The following is a 19557-nucleotide window of genomic DNA, read 5'->3' as shown; positions in this document are numbered from 1 at the left end:
CCTCCCATCAGCCTGTGTTCTTCCTACCTTTGGTTCCCACCATCACTGTCTGTCATGAGCCGCAGGTTTATAGAGATAAGAATTCTTTCAAACATTCGAGTCAGCCAAACTAAGATGGTTTTGCTCCTCGAGCCTCCATGGATGTTAAGTACAACCCAAGACTACCCTTTACGGTGATGTAAGAATTGTTAAGGAAATAAATATTGGAGAATAGCAAGACCCCAATCAGTCACAGACCTTGGAACAACAAGTGAATCCAGGCTCCTTGAGATGCGGGCAGACTCTTCAAGTAGCTTCTCTGGGTGTCAGAGAAGTGGGGATGGGACATGATCTGATCATCAGAGGGCATTCTGGGCCTGGGACTGATGACTGATGCTGCCAATATTTTGATATTAAAATAAATTGATGTTGTGAAACATTGGGTGAGGTAAGTTCTCTGAGATTCAATTTCCTTCACTACAAAGTTAAGAGAGTTGCATCAAATGAATTGAATCAGGCAAGTTCTAAAGCTTTGGAAGCTTTGAACACTTAAAAAAAATGTGTCAACCAATTTATGCTGAAAAGCCTTCCAACACGTCAGAGAGCAAGAGCTTTAACAGAGAGTCTGGTCTCTGCTAAGTCCAAGTACACAGTCTATGATGCTCTCTCGCTTTGCATGCTCCTAGAACCAAGACAATTCATCCATCTTAGTGACAACAACTGTGAAAGTTCCCTGTTCAACTGATGCAGAAAACAGACCGTCAGCTACTAACTGATACCATCCTGGGCAGAATTAAATAGAAGAGTACGTTCTGGGGGAGTGGGGAGGGGAGGTACTATTCAGGGAAGCTGTTAAGTCCGAAGGGATGCACAGATTTCCAGAAACATAGAAGCTTATGTTGGAGCTCACAAGACTCTACAGTGAACGCACAGCTGACAGACCAATAGGCAGATCCACGGAAAGTGTATACATACATGTCCACATGGAATAACCCATTTTGCAGAGCTGCGGGAACACTTATCTTTTGGAAAAGTCACAGTCATGTCTGTAAACACCTTTTGAAGCAATGATTCTTCCCTTCAAAATGGGAATTTGTTCCCAAAACACCTCAGTAGTGTGACTTCTGCAAGGGCAATGGAATGGCCTTGCTCCATTCCCCCACACCATGAGGCCTTGGAGCAATGGCATTCGCTCTTTTTCTAACAGTCAAATTTACATAGAGTCAATCCCAAAATTACCTAATAGACCATATAGAAATTGCTATAGAAGGCAGGCACTGAAGAGGAAGGCAGTATGCCCCACTTTTGCTAACTTATGAATCCAGGTGTCCCCAAAACTGGTTATCACAAAAGAGATTAGATGAGGAGAATGGGTGAATCCAGGATTCAGGGGTGTTTGGTAACTTTAGCTAATGGTTTGGGATGTCAGGTACTTTCCCCTGAATGCTGGCTCTTTCCTGGGTCATGTCACCTGTTCTGGGGTACTGCTTTGTCAGCTTCTACCTGCATGTTTCTGTGATTTTGATATGCATGTTATCACTGTCCTTGCCTATGGAATTTTCCAACTATGTCTGTAAAAACTAGAAACCTCGTGAAGATCTGCCCTTACTCTTCTTCTCCTCCTCTCTACTTCTACTTCTTCCCCTTACTCTCCTTTCTTGTCCTTATTCGTCCCCTTACTCTTCTTATTCCTGTTCTCCTCCATGCCCCTTTCACTTCATTTTTTTCCCTTGCACAGAAAATAAAGAAGATGTAGCGCTAATGTACTTGAGCTAATTTTTTGCCCTCAGATCCTCGCCTGCCATAGACATCCAACTCTGAGCCCTGAGGGGGTACTGAGGCTGGTACCCAAGGCCCCAATAGTATTAGAAGTGCTTCCTAATAAAATTAGTCCAAATGGAGAAATGCGGTAGTTGTGAGTCAAACCAACCAACAGAAAACAGGTAGGCAAGTAGGTAGATAGATAATATAGATAAATTTATATGAGAGATTTATCATAGCAACTCCCTAACAGGGTTAAAGTCTCCAGATCTGCTGTTGGAAGCTGAAGAGCCAGAAAAAACAAGAGAAGGTTGAACAAGTAAGCAAGGGTGGATCGCAGGAGGAAGAAGTCGGTCCTGGATCTCAAGGACCGATGTTTCGGCTCAAGTAGAAGAAAAGCCGCTTTTTCCTCTGCCGTTTTGTTCTGTCTGGGGCTTAGACAAGCCGGATGATGCCACCCACCTGGAAGAGGGCCGTCTGCTCTGCTATCTCCATTGATTTAAACGGTGACCTCCTCCAGATTTCCATCAGAGATGCATCCAAATAATCTTGGTATTTTTAATGACTCTCTGGGTACTCTTCGTCCCAGTCAAGTTGACGATCAAATGAACCATCACATTAAGAGCTTGGAAGCATCAAACAGAGCCACAGTTCAGAGCAGTGGACCCTCACGAGTGGATACATTAAATAGATCCTTTTATAATTTGTGCCAATCGCCAGTGATTCATCAAAGAAGTCATTCGGGCAACTCTACCATGGAGAGTTTATCATTTGCATTTTTTATAATGTTTCAACGTGGAATTGGGTTTCTACCTCTCATTTGGCTGAGCCTGCCGTGGCTTAGAAGCAGGTGAAGTTCAAATGGAAGAACCATGACCGGGCCAAGCACAGTGACTTCAGTGTACCCAGGAGCCATGTTGGCCAGAGACATGAAAACAGACGCCTTGCTCTACAATTAAGCCCAACGCAAGCAAATCAGCTTCCACCAAGCATCGCCACATGCATGAAACGGATGTTGTCAGGTTAAACGTTTTCGTGTTTGCATTAAGCTGGTAAATATTTTCCTGATGGTGTAATGGGCATGCTTGTACGGAATGTACAGCTCTCTTCCCTATTTGTACACTTGGATCTAAGTACTGTAATAAAAAATAATTTAAAGTCCAGACTTGGGCTCTGTCGGAATTGTTCAAAGGTATTCATTACTAGTGTTCGCCAAGCATCACATTAAATGAACTCGGAGTTTCTTTCTTCGCCTATCAGATGGAGATGATAACTGTTTATTTTGCAGGGCTATTTAGAAGATGAAATGAGGTAACAGTTGAAAACATAAAGTGTTACATAAAATCAAGGAGGTAAAACAGTATTTACCATAAAACACACACAGTTTAAAAGCAAAACATGTATTCTGCACCTGCCTCCGGGGCCAAGACAGAACTCTTTGACGGGACCGTGTTTACAGGCAAAGCGCGGTGACTCACAGCCTATCTGCGGTCCTTGGGGATTCCTGTATGCGCAGCAGAATGTGACCTGCCGGATTGCATCACTGTCTGCGTGAACACAGAGACACACATTTACTCAGCCCTTCTCTCCGCTACTGGAATCAAAATCCCAGCCCGGGACCAATGCCGCGGCTGATGCGTGAAACTGAAGCGTTTCGGAACGGCCTGCGAACAGCAGATGACACACTGCATCCTGAAGCCTGGGCTGCAAAGCTTTGAGGGAGGCAGGTGGATGAGGTTTCGACAGCTGTGTATCATCAAAGGGCCCGGATGTTGTGTGCACATCATACAACACCGCGGCCCAATCTGAGGTCAGGGAAGGGGGATGCCTGAAGGACCTTCCTGCAGGACCTGTAGGTTTCATCCGAGCACATAACACGGATGGCAGTGACTTGGGTCAGGATTCCTGTGTGACGCTGCTGGATGACACCTCAGGGTGGGTCTGTACTAAAGCAAGAGCAGGGCACACCACCCACTACAGTAATGCTTGGATAAGCACAGCCCAGCAGTTTCAGGATTGAAATTTTGATCTCTAGGGGTAGCTTTGCCTTTCTTTACACATGGAGTCACAGGTCAAGGGTGTCCAGAGGATGCCTGGGCACTGAAGATCTAGTTGGATCATTTCCACGACAGTGACATTCTCTTTGCCGATGAACAAGCTTCTGTGGTCTCCGAGAATCTTTGAGTTTCACAGAGGTAGGATTTTGACCATTCCTGGATATAGATACCACTGATCTATGGCACTAAGTGCTTTCTCGAAGTCACTGAGCAAAACCAATTGTCCTAATTACTATTTCCTCCACCTCACTCAGCCCAGCCTAGACTGTGGCTATCTCTGGACCGCCAGTCATGCTCCTAGCCTGTGAAACGAGGGTCAGGAGCACAACTCGAAATCTGTGGCCACGGTGAAAATGTCCCCTGCCCTGACCACCTGTCAAGGCCACCTGCAGCGAGAAGGCTCCCGTATCGGCGCTGGTCTTGTCCAGTTGTCACCCTCTCTGTGCCAAGATGACCCCTGGAAACAAGGCTGGTGATGCTTCTTCCTTAACAACCCGTAAGGTGTGGGCTAATGAAGTTAAAAGTGATTGAAATGACTTTGCAAACTGAGCACCACTCGTAAAATCACTCCCCGGCCCTGTGACTTTTCTGTGGCATTGCAGAAGTCCCCTTCTGCGCCAGATTTCCCGGGGAGGTCTGAGGGCTAACATCCCTGTCTGCAAAGTGTGGGTGGCCTGCAAAGGGGGAACCCCAAAAAGTTATGGTCATCGTTAAAGCAGGATTGGAGAGGCATAAGACTTTAGACAAGGGATCAAGGAAGTTCTCAAAGAGAGAGAGCGAAGTCAAGTAACATGAGAGGATGTGTTGAGATAGTCCCCGGGAGGCACGAGCCAACAGCGCTGAGCCACGTACTAAATGTTCAGCCGAGGGTGCAGAGCACAAGCCATAATATACAGACCGGCTGCTGTCTGGTCATTCCCTCTCGTGTGTATGTGCTTGTGTGTGTGTGTGTGTGTGTGTGAGTGTGTGTGTGTGTGTATCCGTGTGTTGGGTGTATTTCTCTTTCACACACTTGAAGATCTCTCCCTCTCAAATCTGTAAAAGTATATACTATCCACCAACCAAGGGGACTGCTGTCCATAAAGGACCCCATTCGGTGCTCTAGGAAGACCAAGTAACAGTATGTGGGCTCAGCCATTTTAGGGCACTAGTTTAGAGGGAGGTCCTCCAAGTCCACGTTAAAAGGTTTGTTGTACTCCAGTATATTGGGGAGGTGGCGCCCATTAGACGGCCTTCGGGGTACTGGGAGCATACTCTAGAAGGAGATTATGGGATGCCAGTCCTTTTCTTATTCTCTTTATGTCCTTGTCATAAGAAGGGAAACTTCTCTCCTTCATCTCTGACAGTGACTGGATCAACTGTAGCAAAACCTCACAAACCTTCGATCTTTGTAAACCGATCACCTCCCTTATTTGTTAGTCACGGAAAGCTGACTGATCTTAGAAGGCCCCAAATAAGCCAGCCCAGACAGTTCAAGTGCCTGCCCATGGGTAGGGGATGCTTCTCACATACTCAAACTCAGGAGCCATCTGAGAGACTGTTCACAGTGCAGACTCTGGGCTAGGCCTGGTGGCATAGGCCTGTAATTCCAGGCACTCCAGAACTGAGGTGGAAGGGTCACAAGTTCGAGGCTTGTCTGGGCTACAGATTTAGTGAGATGACTCAAAATAAAAACATTAAAAGTAAGTACCTCCCAGGAACAAAGCGCTAGGATCTACAAAACCTCTACCCAATCCCAAGTGCCATAAAAAGAAAAGACACATTCCCATTCTGCAGCTCTGGCTGGGGTGTGAGATGCTGCTTATGAATTTATGAATATACATTGGACATTATGATATTTCTATACATGTACAAAATGCATTTTGACCATACTTCCTCTCCCTTGGCCCCATGTCACCTCTGCTCCCCTTCCTCCAGCCAACTAACCCTCCTCTACATGTCTGCGTGATTGTCACAGTTTTACGGCTGCCTGAAGGGACATGGGTCAAGGTTGTGGACAGGAACATGGACACCTTTCCAGTGGCTACACCGAGGCCAGCATTTCTCCCTCCCACATCAACCACCGACGAGGTCTAAATCCTGAAGGAAAAGTGGATTAACAGGACCCACTCTCTCCTCTATGACAGGGCATTGATGGGACCAATCGTATACAGGCAACCCCAGTTTCAGTATTCAAAGATCGTCTCAGCTATGCCATGCCCAGAAGTCAGCATTCCATACCCACGTCTTTACTTCCTCTGGATCTTACATTCTTCCTGTCCCTTCTTCTAGATGTTCCTCGAGTGCTGGGGTGGTGTGTGACACAGATGGCCCACTCACGGCTAAGCACTTAATAGTCATCCCATTCTTGGTACTTGAACTAGTGAGGAGTCTCTGCAGTTACCACCAATCACTGCCAAAAAGAGTCGTCTCTGACCAAAGCGAACAGCAGCACTAGTCTACAGGCATAAATAAGTTACTTAGAAGGCAACTTAATGGGTGCCTTGAGTAGCTTCCCAACTAGGGACTATGACCCCTAGCCAGAGGCTTTTGACCTGGGTCAAAAGTACAGTACCAGACATGAATCCCCTCCTGTGGAGTGGGCGTAACAGCCGATCAGAAAGCTGTTTCTTACCTCCACATAACAAACTTCTGGGTACCAGCTGCGTCATCTCAGAGAGCCTGGCTTTGCTGTCTTTGTCTCCTATACCCTCCCAACTCTGCTCCAGTCTTCAGCCCAGCCCTGCCCCCACCCCAGAGATCTACACATACATAACAGCGCCTTTGTACAGACTATTAAACCATGAGACTTGGCACATTCCCGAGTAAACCTTAAGAAGAAAACACAAGACAGTCTTTACACGGTACGTGAATGATCTGCCATATTTGTGCTTTGGTGGGGAATGAATGTAAGTGGAGGAGCTTTAGGTCATGAGAGTAGGTGACAGTGACTTCACTCTGACTGGTTTGTTCTCACTGTCACAGAGTCAGTGGGCCAGCTAGACTCGGGAAAGGGGCCTCTGGGGAACACTGAGACAAACATGTTTGGGTCTAGAGATTGGGCCAAATGTGATCTCTAGTGTCAGCTTCCCAGGGGGCTCGGATATCACAGGAAAATTTGCACATAGCATTTGTTTCTCCATCAAACTGAATCTAGTACTTTACACGGATTGGGAGATTTGCTGTTGGATCAGGGACAACGGGCTAGCCCTGAGGCAGCTGTCCTTATAACCATTATAGATCTGTCCCGATGAATTTTAATCATCCAGATAAGTATTATCATCCACTGGGTTGTATAGTGATTTACAAGAAGCAGGAAATATTTCCCCCTTTAGAATCTTTAAACCTTATAAGGTACATACATGATCAAGGAGGATAAAGCCAACAGAAGACTATCTACTGATGTCTAACTTTACTTACTCCTTTAGGCGTTCTTAGAGCCACACTGTCCTTCCCACAGGGACATCGGCTCGGGTTGCTCAGAGTTCTGTTTGTATCCAGGATACTTGATGTCACCTCTCCTCAGAATGCTCGTCTTGTCACAGAGGCACTTTCTATGTCTCAATGTGATATTTAAACCACGCGAACCCCGAGAGGCTCCCAAAGCCCGGTGTACTGAGTCCGCCTAGCACATGCTATGTGACAGACACTGCTCTGCCCCAGCCTCACGTGACCCCAAACTGCGAGGCTAGGACATGTCCAGTGGTTTGTAGCTCACTCAAGTTTATGGAGCTGGAGTCGGAGGCAGATGTAGATGGCAAGCAGACACTTGCCATTAGAGCGCCTGCTAGGGAAAGCTGGGCAGCCGAGATATATATATATATATATATATATATATATATATATATATATATATATATATATGTATGTATGTATCACAGCTAGCTCTAAGAAGCCGAGAATTCAGGTTCTGCCTCATTCTGGGGCCCATACACCGACCCGTGCAGAAATTCTTCTAGTGTCCTCCACAGAGATCTCAGAGAAACAATTAGAATTCCTAGCCCCAATCAGCCACAGCTGCCATGGGCAGGGTTGGCTCTCCCTCACGGGTCTGCCTCTGGTGCCCATCACACGCCTGTCTGGTTCTCAGATGACCATGCTGGAGGCCTAGCGAGGAGATGACTTGTGGTTATGTAAACTTCACCTTCTGTAACTTGGCCCCTGCCTCTGCCCCTGCCCATGCTTCAACAGAAACCGGCTACTCAGAACCACCTCCCCTATCATCTCTCACTATCCAGTCACGAGGCCAGAGTTTTCAGGCAGGAAATAGTCACAGAGAGGGTGACTCTTCAACGGGGAGAGGCCTAAAACTATCCCAATGGAGCAGGGTGGTATCCAATTAGAAGGGAAAGTGGTCATCATCTCCAGGATCGTCAGAACAGAAGGATCCACCATGTCACCAGTGGATGTCTTTGAGGATACTCTTGGTTGGCCAACACAAGGATAAGACCATCCTCTGCCCTCCAGAGACCCCATGACCAGGCCGGGGTCAGTCCAAAGGGGTGCTATCTAAGGCAGAAAAGCATCAGGAACAGGGCAGAGGTGACACCAGATGTCCCACAAGAAATGAGAACCTAAAATGAGGATCACTCACTGTGGGGGCTCAGAACACTGCCTTCTGACCTCAGAGCCCCAGCGCTTAACTCTTTCTTGTCCTCTTGGCCTCGCAGGCATGAATGGTTTCTGCAACACCTAATTCACCCCTCTGTTGCTTCGAGGGGCTGCCCTGAAAGTGATTTCTTTTTGGACAACACCTCGAAGAAACTGTGAAGTGCTCAGAAACGTGGGGACTACAGTCTCCGGTGTATCACCCAAATAGGAAACCAGCACATCCAGCTCTCTGCCCTTAGCCAGGATCCATTCAGAGAAGTGGTGGCGACTTCCCGCCCTGCTGGCTTACACATTTAGTCTACAGATCGCTATTCCTACCCAGGCCACTTTTTTATGCTCCAGTTTATGCTTGGGCACGTGAGTGGCAAAGAGTCTTTGTTAATAACTCTCCATCGAAACAAGATAAATTAGAACCTTCCAGACACCCCCACCACACACACACACAGTCCTCTGGCGATTTTTTTTTTTTGCAGACATGGGAGTAGATTCCCGTTACCCTCTCCTTCCTAACTAGTGACCTTTAAGAAGGGATGCCTGTTGACAATGTTTTCTCTGACCAATGAGATGCTTTAATATCCCATGACCTTAACGAACGAACACCCAATCTTGTATTGCCTGTGGACGATCCCCGATTCAAAAAATTTCTGGAGTAAATGTTCCCTTTTGCCTCAACTTTACAACTTGAAAGCAAGTGTGATGAGCCCCAGTGAGTAATTTACCCACAATGGAGAGAATATGGGATGTTCTTTTGCCTTGATCGGTTTATGCCATAGCCGACTGGAAAGTGGAAGCAACAATAGGAGTGTCTGATGTATGATGGGGCAGAAACAAAAGCAGGCAGCAAGTATCAGATCCAAAGGAAACTCCAAAAGGCAGTCCATGTATGTGAGCTGAGGCAGGACTATAGGACTCCTGGGGTACAGAGAAATGCCAGCAGAGCTCAGAAACGTGTGAAACCAGTTCCCATCTGCAGGAAGGGGGCATTTCCCTTACCTCTGGCAGAAGGGCCAGATGGCTACCTGTGACGCCTCTCAGTATTATCAAAGCCCATGCTGGTCTCCAGGCTTCCTCAGCATCACAAAAGTACCTGTTGTACATTTCAAAGTTCACCCTAGCATCCTGATCCTTCCCAACTGCCCCCCACCCCCACCCCCATGAGCTTCTCTCTCTCAGGTACTCCTGCTTATATAGCCCAGCTAGTCTCCTAGTCTCTGCTCTTGTTTTTATTACGTGCTCTCTCTTGCTCCCATTTAGTCTCTCTTACTCTCTCTTTTCTCTACTTTCTATCTCGTTATCTTGCTGTCTCCGCCCTTCTCTCCCAGCTTCCCTGGTCCTGGCCATGTGGCCTTGTTCAGTCTTTTCTCTCTCTGCTCTTCCTTCTCTTGTCTGTCTGTCTGTCTGTCTCTCTCTCTCTCTCTCTCTCTCTCTCTCTCTCTCTCTCTCTCTCTCTCTCTCTCTCTCTCACACACACACACACACACACCCCTATAATAAGAACCTTGACCATATCATGTCGGCAGTTTATTTTCCCCCCTTGAATATAGTGAAGAAAAAAATAGGGCAAAACAGAGAAGCAGAAGGAAAGAGCGGGCATTAAGACCCAGCAGAGCCCTCATCTCCAACCTCCAACCCCAGGCAAACTGATCCCTCCTTTGCCTTGAGCTGTTCCTAGCAGCAGCTTGGGTAGCTCCTGGCCCTGGGCCACTGGAAATTCCCACGAGTTCCCCAGGTTTGGCCTCTTAAGGCTAGAGACGCATGGCTGGGGAAACTCTTAAGTCTCCTGCAGCAATCAGTAACTCTCTGAAACTGGGGTGCAGAGGCAGATGGTCCCTCATTTCCTCTATGGATTGACTGTTGCAGGGCTGGGGGTGGAACCCAGGGCCTTGTGCTTAAGCAAGCCTCCCACTGCAGAGCCCCACAGCAGGGATCATGCCATGTTCTTCCCCTGGGGACCTTCAGAGTCCAGTGGCTTTCCAAGGCCAGCAGAGAGCTTTGCACCCACATGGACACAGGGGAGGAGGAGCTGGAGAAGCGGTGTTTGGTGTACGTGTGGAGGGAACATCTGTGCTGTCACCACCACAGAAGCCACGTGGGGTCAGGGCAAACAGCTAAAGCCCCTTGGGGACGCCTTGCTACAGAACTTTTCCCTTCCCCTCACTCCCCACCGTTTGCATCTCAGGCACTCCCCACCTTGAAGGCAAGAAAACTTAGTTTCAATTTCTTTTTTCTACACTGGAAAACTTCCCAGACTCCTTCCGGATGGCCTCTGTGCTAGAATGGATTAAGACACAAAGCAGAGCGAGACTTCCCTTCCCCCCAGACAGCCTATTACCAGATGCTAACACTTCAGTTACCCATAGCTCAAGTGCCCAAGAGTAAAGCTGTGACCTTCCCTATGGACATTTCCCAGGCCTACGGGGCCGGGGGAGGGAGGCAGTCTGGCCCCGTCCTTCCTTCCTTCCTTCCTTCCTTCCTTCCTTCCTTCCTTCCTTCCTTCCTTCCTTCCTGGGAAGTTAAATGGTTCCTGGGGGTCTGGGTCCCTGTATCTCTTGGCTTAGGAGAGGTGGCATAAGCCTTCACTCTGGTTCTGAAAGAAAAAACCTGTTTGGCCTTGAGAGATCAACACCTCCATCCCCACTGGGGAGGAGGGTATCCTCTACCTTCCGCATTCCCAGTGGAAACAGAAGACAGTGAATGAAGTGTTCCACCATGATCTTGGTGTGTGGATAGAGGGAGCTGAACAGAATCTGACTTGGGTAAAGAGCCCCTGGGTCCTCCCCTTCCCCTTATTGGTCCTGTTTAGATACCACCCACCTCCAACCCCCAAGCCCCATCCTCTGTCTTCCTAGTAATGTTTTTCTTGTCAATGTCTTCCAAAAACACGCAGGCCCCTCATCATAGAGCCTGCTTTTGCTTTCCTTATCTACCTATATCCCTCTCACTCTTCTCACGTTGATGGACATCTTGGTGTTATGAATAAAGGAGCAAGACGCATCATTGTGCAAATACTCCTGAAGTAAAATATGAGTTTTTTGAGTGTTCACCCAGGAGTGGTGTAGCTGGGTCATGAGATAGCTCTGTTTTTGGTTTCATAATACACCTCCACATTGGCATCCATAGCGGCTGTACCAAAGCTACACGCCTACCATAGGAGATAAGGCTCCTCTTTCTCCATATCCTCGCCGGTATTTACCGTCATTTGTTTTCTTGATGATAGCCATTCTGATTGCGATGAGAAACGACTTTAATTTTCATTTCCCCTATGGCTAAGGATGCTGAATACTTCCATAAGTCTATTGGCCATTTGTCTAACTTCTTTTGAATATTCTGTTTCGTTCCTTATTACATTTTTGCTTGAGCTGTTGGTTTCCTTGCTTTTTAAAAAAACCAAAAAAACCAAGATGCTTCGTATGTTGCGGATATTAATCCTCTGTAAACTGAGTTAGAGACTGAGCAGAGAGCGAGCCCTGTGAGCTGGGATGGCTGGGGAAGCCTTCTGGGACTGGCGATGGTGGAGCAGGCACTGAAATACCGACAGGGTGCTCGACCCTCCGAAATGAGATGGGGAAACATACCTGCAAGGGTGAACATCTCCAACAGAGCGGGGACCACAGAAAGCATTCCGGAGCAGTTCAAGATCCTGGCTCCTCTGCAAAGCCCTGGAGTGGGAGAAATGGGAATATTATTTTTTTTTAAAGACAGTTGGGTCTAGGAGGAAGATATTCTGAAAGGTTTGGGGTGACTCGGTCCTGTTGCCAAGCAGGGAGTCATGGAGGATACTTATTAGTGTTGTTGTTGCTAGCCCTAGGAAAAGCGGGGGACACATGTGGCTTCAGCGGGGCAATCTTGGGGGGTGGGGAATAGATTCCTGTCATTCAAAGTAAAGGATATGGGTAATTAAGAAAGACAGGCTCTTTGGGACATGTGGAACCCATGAGCCGGGCAGTCAGAGTGGAAAGAACTGGGGGAGCCCTTCCTTTTCACTAGGATATCACCTTTTAAAATCCCAAACTCAAAAATGCTATAATGGGGGCATAAAAAGAAACAGGTATGCCCCCTTGCACAGTTTGAGCTGGGCCCTCATAGGGTCTGGGGTCTTATAGCAGAAGGCTACTTTGGGAAAATGTGTTCCCCTCCTAGGCTTTTTGCACCGGAAGTTGTATGTGGGAATAGAAAAAACAGCAGGGAAGGGCAAGCAAGTGTTCAGGCTAATGTTCATCACTATTTAGAGCAAATGCAGAGTCACAGATCTTCTAATCCAAAAAAAAAAAAAAAGCAAAAAACAAAATAACAACAGCAAACCTTTTTCCAAAAGAAAGAAGTAGAAAGTGCTGAGAGGAAGGAGGGGGGGTCCCCTTTTTGACACTCACTGAATTCAAGTCTAAACAGCCCAGCCAACGTCCTCAAATGCGCCCCCCAGGTAGAGTGTGTTTGCAGACCAAGCTGTGAAGTACTGTCCTCATTTGCCACGCTGCTGAAAACATGGCAGTTGGACCGCAACTCCGAAGCCAGCGAGAGGTTTAGGCAGGAGCAGCTCGTAGCAACAACCTCGGCTTCACGTATTCTGCACAGTCGCTCCACGAGCAAATATTTGCCCTGGTTACAGCTTTGCTCTTACAATATGCCAGCTGTGTTCCTGTTCGGAAGCCCCGTCAGTCCCAGCTTTAGTTGGTGGCCTTGTGAAGAACCTGATGAGAGGCACAGAGTGCCCCCTGGGAGGTTCCAGGACTGCAGGGCTGCCGGTTAACTGCTTAGCTGTAAGGATGCACATTCTTTGCAAAGCTCCAAGCCCATGGCTTCCTTAAAAGCATAGCCCACTTAGAGAATGCCAGTGGCTACTTGGGCGCCTGGAAATATCTTGGAGCGTTACTGTTGCTTTTCCACTAGTTCTGTCAATTCCCACAAGTAGCCTGTTGTCCTGGCACGGGAATAAGAAGGGGAGTAAGGGTGTCTGTGAGCCAAGTGACAGCGTGCAGTCTTCCCGGCTCTGCAAAGCCAAGGTGTTGTGGGATTTTTTTCTCTCCTTTTGCTTTTGGAGGGACCCACCACCCAGCTCCCAAATAAATCACACATGGAGACTTATTCTTACTTATGAATGCCTGGCCTTCGTTTGGCTTGTTTCTTGCCAGGTTTTCTTAAATCATCCCAGTTACCTTTCGCTTCTAGGCTTCTATCTTTTCTTACTTCTGTCTGTCTTTCACTCTTATTCCATGGCTGGCTGTGTAGCTGGGTGACTGGCCCTTGATGTCCTCCTCTCCTTGTTCTCTTGCTACTTGGTCACCCTTCTATTGATACTCTGCCTACTAGCCCCGCCTATCCTTGCTCCTGCGTCGCTATTGGCCATTCATCTCTTTATTAGAAGCATCAAGCATTTTAGATAGGCACAGTAACACAGCTTCACAGAGTTAAACAGATACAGTGTAAACAAAAGTCCCACACCTGGAAATAATCTTCCCCACTAGCGGCTGAGTCAGAGGAGGCCCCGAGTAACATGTTCCATAGCCCAGTTAACACCTTTTTGTTTTGTTTCTTAAAGACAGGGTTTCTTTGTAGCTTTGGAACCTGTCCTGGAACTTACTCTGTAGACCAGGCTGACCTCAAACTCACAGAGATCCACCTGTCTCTGCCTCCCAAGTACTGGGATTAAAGTTGTGTGCCACCACCGTCTGGTTTCCTGTTGATGCCTTTATGTCTCTCTCTCCATGCCACTATCTCTCGCCTCCTACATATCAAAACTTCCCCTGGTCTCATGATGACTCTGAAATCTAAACCCTGTGTCTTCAAATCCTGGTCAGCTTCTTGCCCTAACTATGCTTCACCCCCTCCTAAGGGACCTGATTCTCCGGCATGTGTCTCAAGTGGTGCCCCACTGTGTATATGACTGGCCCCTAGTCACTCGCTAGCCCAGCCAGGCTCCCCACCATCCCATTCCAGACCTCTGCACATCCTGTACCTGCCCTCAGATCGTGAAGATTTCAGCACCAGCATGAGTGACGCCATCTTCAGCATCCCTCCAGTGACAGGCAGACAAACAGCTTCAGGGATGCCCAAGTCCAAACCCCTCTGATGTGTGACTACGTTACACAGCGTCATGGGGCTGAATTGTGTCTTCCCAAAATTTACATATTGAAGCCTTAAGCCCCAACACAGCGTCATCTAGCTTTACTTAGAGAGGCCTTTAAAGATGGACTGTATTAAAGCAAAGCCTTCCCTCTTCTAGCTGGAACTGTGATAAGAGCAGACCAGAGGTTTGACCTGTACAGAGAAAAGGCCTGAGGAGGCTATGGCATGAAGATGCCATCTACAAGACAAGCGGACAGATCTGGAAAGAAACCAGAACTGCCAAGGTTCATCTTGAACTTCTGACCTCCAGGACCGTGAGAAAACTTGGTTTCTGTGGTTTAAGCTTGCAGCCTGTGAGGTCTGTTATGGTAGACCTAGACCTAGGGACATGATACATGGAAACGGGGGAGTTAGGCGGCAGGCAGAATGAGACTCCTAATGAACTGGCTTTAAAGGCGGTAGAATGTGGGGGAGGGGTGCCGACTGGATGCTGAAGTGCCAGCTGTGCAAGCGTGAGTCCTGAGCCAGGATCCCCAGCACCGGCACCACGTAAAAGCTGCGTGCAGCCAAGTATGTCTGGAGTTCCAACGCCGGGGAGGAGGGAGGAGCCACGGGGAGGATCCCAGGATCTCAATGACCACACAGGCTAGTTGAATTGATACACTCTGGATTTACTGAAAGACCCTATTCCAAAAATTAAGGACAGGAATTAAGGAAGACACTCTGTTGACCTCTGTCCATGTATGCACATATGAAAGTATACACTCACAAACATGCTTCATACATGCACACATGACATATACATAGTGTCAAAGGTCAACAAGAGCAAAACAGAAGCAAAGTGTCCCAAAAGAGGACTCCACTCGTCACTATCTCTGAAGATGAAGGAAGAGCCCACCAGCCAAGGAATGGAGGTGACCTGCCCAGACTGCCAAGGACAGGAGACAGTCTCCAGGTGTGATTTCTCTTACAGCCCTCGATATCAACAAAGGGATGCCTGGGTCAGACTTCTACCCCCAAAGAATATAATACATGGCTTTTATGTGTTTAAAACCACTGAGTTCCCGTGGTGTGCTACGCCAGCATTAGGAGATTGGTGCATCTTGGCACACGCCCTTGTGATTTTACTACCCACACAGAATAGGCGAAGCTCCCAATAACTAAGTTCTCTCTGCTCACTGATGCTCTCCCAAAGGTCTTGACCTGCCATTGACCTCAGGATACGCCCCCCCCGACCTCACTGCTCCCTACCCCTCCTGTGACCTCACTTTCGGTCACCACCCTCTTCATCGCCACATCTCAGACCTTTCCACTTTGCCTCCATGGGTCCAACTCTCAGACCCCAAAAGTCTTTCCCCTACACTTTCTCTCCCCCGGCTAAGGCATTATGGGCCATGGAGGCTTCCCTGCATGCACCCTGTTCAACTGTACTCTCCTTTACTTTATCCTCACATGGAAAAGAAAACCAAACCCTGGGAAAATCCACCACTCCCACCCTCACTCTACTCAGTCTGAGGAAAATTCTCTGCAGACCCATCTGGCTCTGCTTAAAATGATGGCGTCCCCCACGAGCATCCTTGGTGCTGCCAGGGTCCTACCTCCTTCCACTCTCTTCCCACATCTCTTCTCCTTGATAAACATAGCACACCTGAGATGGGAACCAAGACGCCAACTCCTACAGGAAGCAGTCCTTGACCTCCACCTGACCACCCCAAGGCTGTATAAAGCGTCTTCCTCGGGGCTCTTAAGTATTCTGTGTACATTTTCCCTCCACCAGCTCAGACTGTGTTTATTTCCAGACCCGTAGGATGGTAAGATCTCAGGACAGCAACCATAGGGCTCTCCTACATCTTGTTCAATAATGCTTGAAGAAACTAGAGTTAACGGGAAACAGCGTCTGAGAAACACCAGCAACATGCAATTTTATATGGTGTTTCATATTCTTTTCCTCTGGACCACTTTTTCCCCTCGAGGAAGGAAAACTAAGGTGGCCCGCCAACTGTCCAAAGACCTTCAGTGCATGAGGTAGACATCTTGAGATCACTGAAGTAGACGCTGCGTGTGCTTAGTCCTCTGACGATTTCGCAGATCCTCTATCGTGAAATCTTAGGGTAGGACAGGGCCTTGGGGTCAAGTGATGTCCCTCTCTGAGCTTCCACACCCGTCTCCAGGGCAAACCTTGGCTTCCAAACAGTACTGTTTGTTCTCCATGTTAGTAAATTTACCACCATAATAATTTTTCCGATCCCAAACTCTTGAAAACATCAAAGGGACATTGGAAAGTAGAATATTCAACTTAGAATAAAGCAAATAAAATGCCTGCCGTCACAACTGTGTTTGTTCGAAACACTGGATGAAACCAGAGAGAGATATGAATCAAGGGCCGGAAATCAAGACTGATCCTGCCCCCTAGGTGTGCTTGTGCAAACCTCTGATCCATTTTTGGTTCTCATCCCATACAATAAACGGTATTGCACCCCCCATCTCTTCTCCTTGCCCAGACTGCATTAGGTAATGCCTGTAACTCCACTGAGCCCCTAGAGAGTGGATCTGACCAAGAGTTACACTGTTGGAAGGATGCCTTAAAGCACTGAGGAACCAATGTTCTTCTTTACTGTTCCCATATACATACACACACATGCGTGAGCACAAACACACACATACACACACACATACACACACACATATACACACACATACACACACATGCGTGAACACAAACACACACACATACACACACATATACACACACACATACACACACACATATATACACATCCACACACATTAATAATAAACTGCTTGATTTGACCCAGTCAAGCAAGAGAAACATCCCTAATGATTTGACCCAGCCAAACGGTGAGAGACACAGCTGGCCATCCTAATGCAAGTAGAAAGTATTTTGACTGCTTTTCATAAGAAAGAAGGTTTAAAAGTCAAAATAAGGGCACATGCTGCTTCCCTGAGGCCTCTCTTCGTGCTGTCTGTGGTGTTAATGGTTTGGACGTCCGCTCCAAAACTCGGGTTCACATTTCATTGTCTTTGGAACAGCATGAAGAGATTCGGCTCTTCAAGATGTGCTTAGAGGTGTTAGGGCCGTAGCTCAGTGGTGGAGAGCTAGCCTAGCATGCCTGGGTCCTGGATCCAATTTCCAGCATTGTGGGGAAATTTATTAGATCATAAAGACAGTACCCTTATGATAGATTAAGGCCATTATCACAAGAGTAAGTTATGTGTACAGAGGGAAAGAGTTCAGCCAAAGCATCTCCCGTGTCTCACACACATTGCCTTGACTCACTGTGCCCCAGCATAATCCAGTAGGAAGGCCTCCTCACCAGCCAGACATCCTGGCCGTCCCAGCCTATAGAACCACAAACTAAACTTCTACTGTTTGCAATTTATCCGGCCTGGGTGTTCTGTTATAGCAGGGGGAAAAATAACTGGAAACATATGGTGTAATTGTTCATTGTTGTTCTGTTTATTCTTCTGCCCGTGAATAACGGCAGGGCTGGTTCTCATGTCGTAGCTGCCAGAGCGAGGCCCAGCAGCCCCTCTGCGCTCTGGTTCCCAAGGCTTTCACCGGGGCGAAGATTTACGCCCTCGACCCTGCTGCTTCTCATCTCCCGGGGCTCAGACTGATATATGTCACTGGCTTTCCTCATTCTCCAGTCAGCGGGCAGACCATGGAACTCCTTGGCTCCCCTAACTATGAAAACCAATCTCCACAATAAAGGTGTCTGTCGTCTTCCAGCGCATTATGCCTCAGCCAGCGCAACTCCGGGACTGGATCTGACTGAGGTAGAGAAGGAATAGAGAAAAGACAAGCATAGGCGCATGGACAGAAACACAGGCTCACAGAAAAGCTGAGATCAGACGTTCTGGGTTTTCCAATGGGGGGGGGTCCTTCGGCATTCTGGAAGTTCATCAAGTGCATCATAAAGAGTTGAACAGAGAGGCAGTTTACTGCAGACAGCAGAACCATGAGGCGGGGTTTGTGGTGCACAGCTGGATCAAGGGACCAGGTTTAGCTAATCTCAGTAGGAGAAGCCTCTGAAGGGAAGCAGGATGTAAATATCCTGGGGGCTGGGCGGGGAGAAAGATGTGGTGGCCATTTTCCGCACACCGTATCAACATTCACAGTGGGACCCCCAAGGAAGGCTTTGCCACCCTTCTGACCCTGAGGCTATGAGTCCTTGGCATGGCTGTGCCTGTGTTAATGGCACACATTCACTCGGGGCCTCATTCACCAGGGGCCTCCTCTGTCTGCTTCCTATAGAGTCATTTAACCATCATCCATCCATCCTATTAGTTCTGTTTCCCTGGTTAACTGACTACCACATCTTCCTCATCTCATTGGAGTAATAAATCTAGCTGCCTTCAGTGACCCCTAGGGCCCTGCAACAACCTGGCTTCGCGTTTCCCCTCTGAGCTCTCACTGTCCCCTTCCCTCACAGGCTAAGCTAGAACTTCATGCACATCCTTGCTGGTCCTTGAAGCTGACACTCCAACCCCAAGACCTTTCTGCTCGCCATTGTCTCAACCCAGAATGCTGCAGTCTAGGTACCTGAATGACCCTCCTTCCTTCATACTCCACCTTTGCAGGGGTGCTGTGTTGGGGACACGCTCCCTCCTCCCTCATTTACTCTCTCCGTAGCACCTAGCAGCAGCTAATGTTATATACTTTTAAATTCCTTTTAGTTCAGTATCTGTGTAGCAGTGTTACTATTTAAACTCATTAAGCAAGAACTTCCGTTGGTTGGTTTTTTGTTTTGTTTTTCAAGACAAGGCCCCGCTGGCTGTCCTGGAACTCTCTCCGTAGACCAGGTGGGTCTCAAACTCAGAGCTCAGAAATCTGCCTTCCTCTGCCTCTCCAGTACTAGGATTAAAGGTGCGCGCCACCCACCACCCGGTTACTCTGAATTCTCTTCCCAGTCTCCTGCTCAAGGGCCAGAACTCTAGTTCCCACCCTCTCTGAAACCAGTAGATGCCTGAGGTACCGAGGAGGATCCTGTCCTCTTCTACCTGAGGCCAGATGAATGCGTCATCCCACCGGGCAGGATGATGAACACTTCCACAAACTGACTCCTCATCCAGCCTTCCACGTGTT

General features: G+C 47.9%; 1 long non-coding RNA gene across 1 annotated transcript in view; it reads right to left on the bottom strand.

Moving 5' to 3' along the window:
- The window catches only part of LOC142835994 (uncharacterized), a 123586-nt gene that overhangs the window by 69852 nt on the left and 34177 nt on the right, over window positions 1-19557 (bottom strand). The window contains exon 2 of the long non-coding RNA XR_012907977.1: window positions 11963-12046. This is a non-coding gene — a long non-coding RNA (uncharacterized LOC142835994). The remainder of the gene's footprint in view (window positions 1-11962; window positions 12047-19557) is intronic.

The sequence above is a fragment of the Microtus pennsylvanicus genome, chromosome 15 (genome assembly GCF_037038515.1).
Source record: "Microtus pennsylvanicus isolate mMicPen1 chromosome 15, mMicPen1.hap1, whole genome shotgun sequence".
Lineage (NCBI taxonomy): Eukaryota > Metazoa > Chordata > Mammalia > Rodentia > Cricetidae > Microtus > Microtus pennsylvanicus.
Note: the sequence above shows the minus strand (reverse complement) of the source record. Positions and strands in the feature narration are given on the sequence as shown.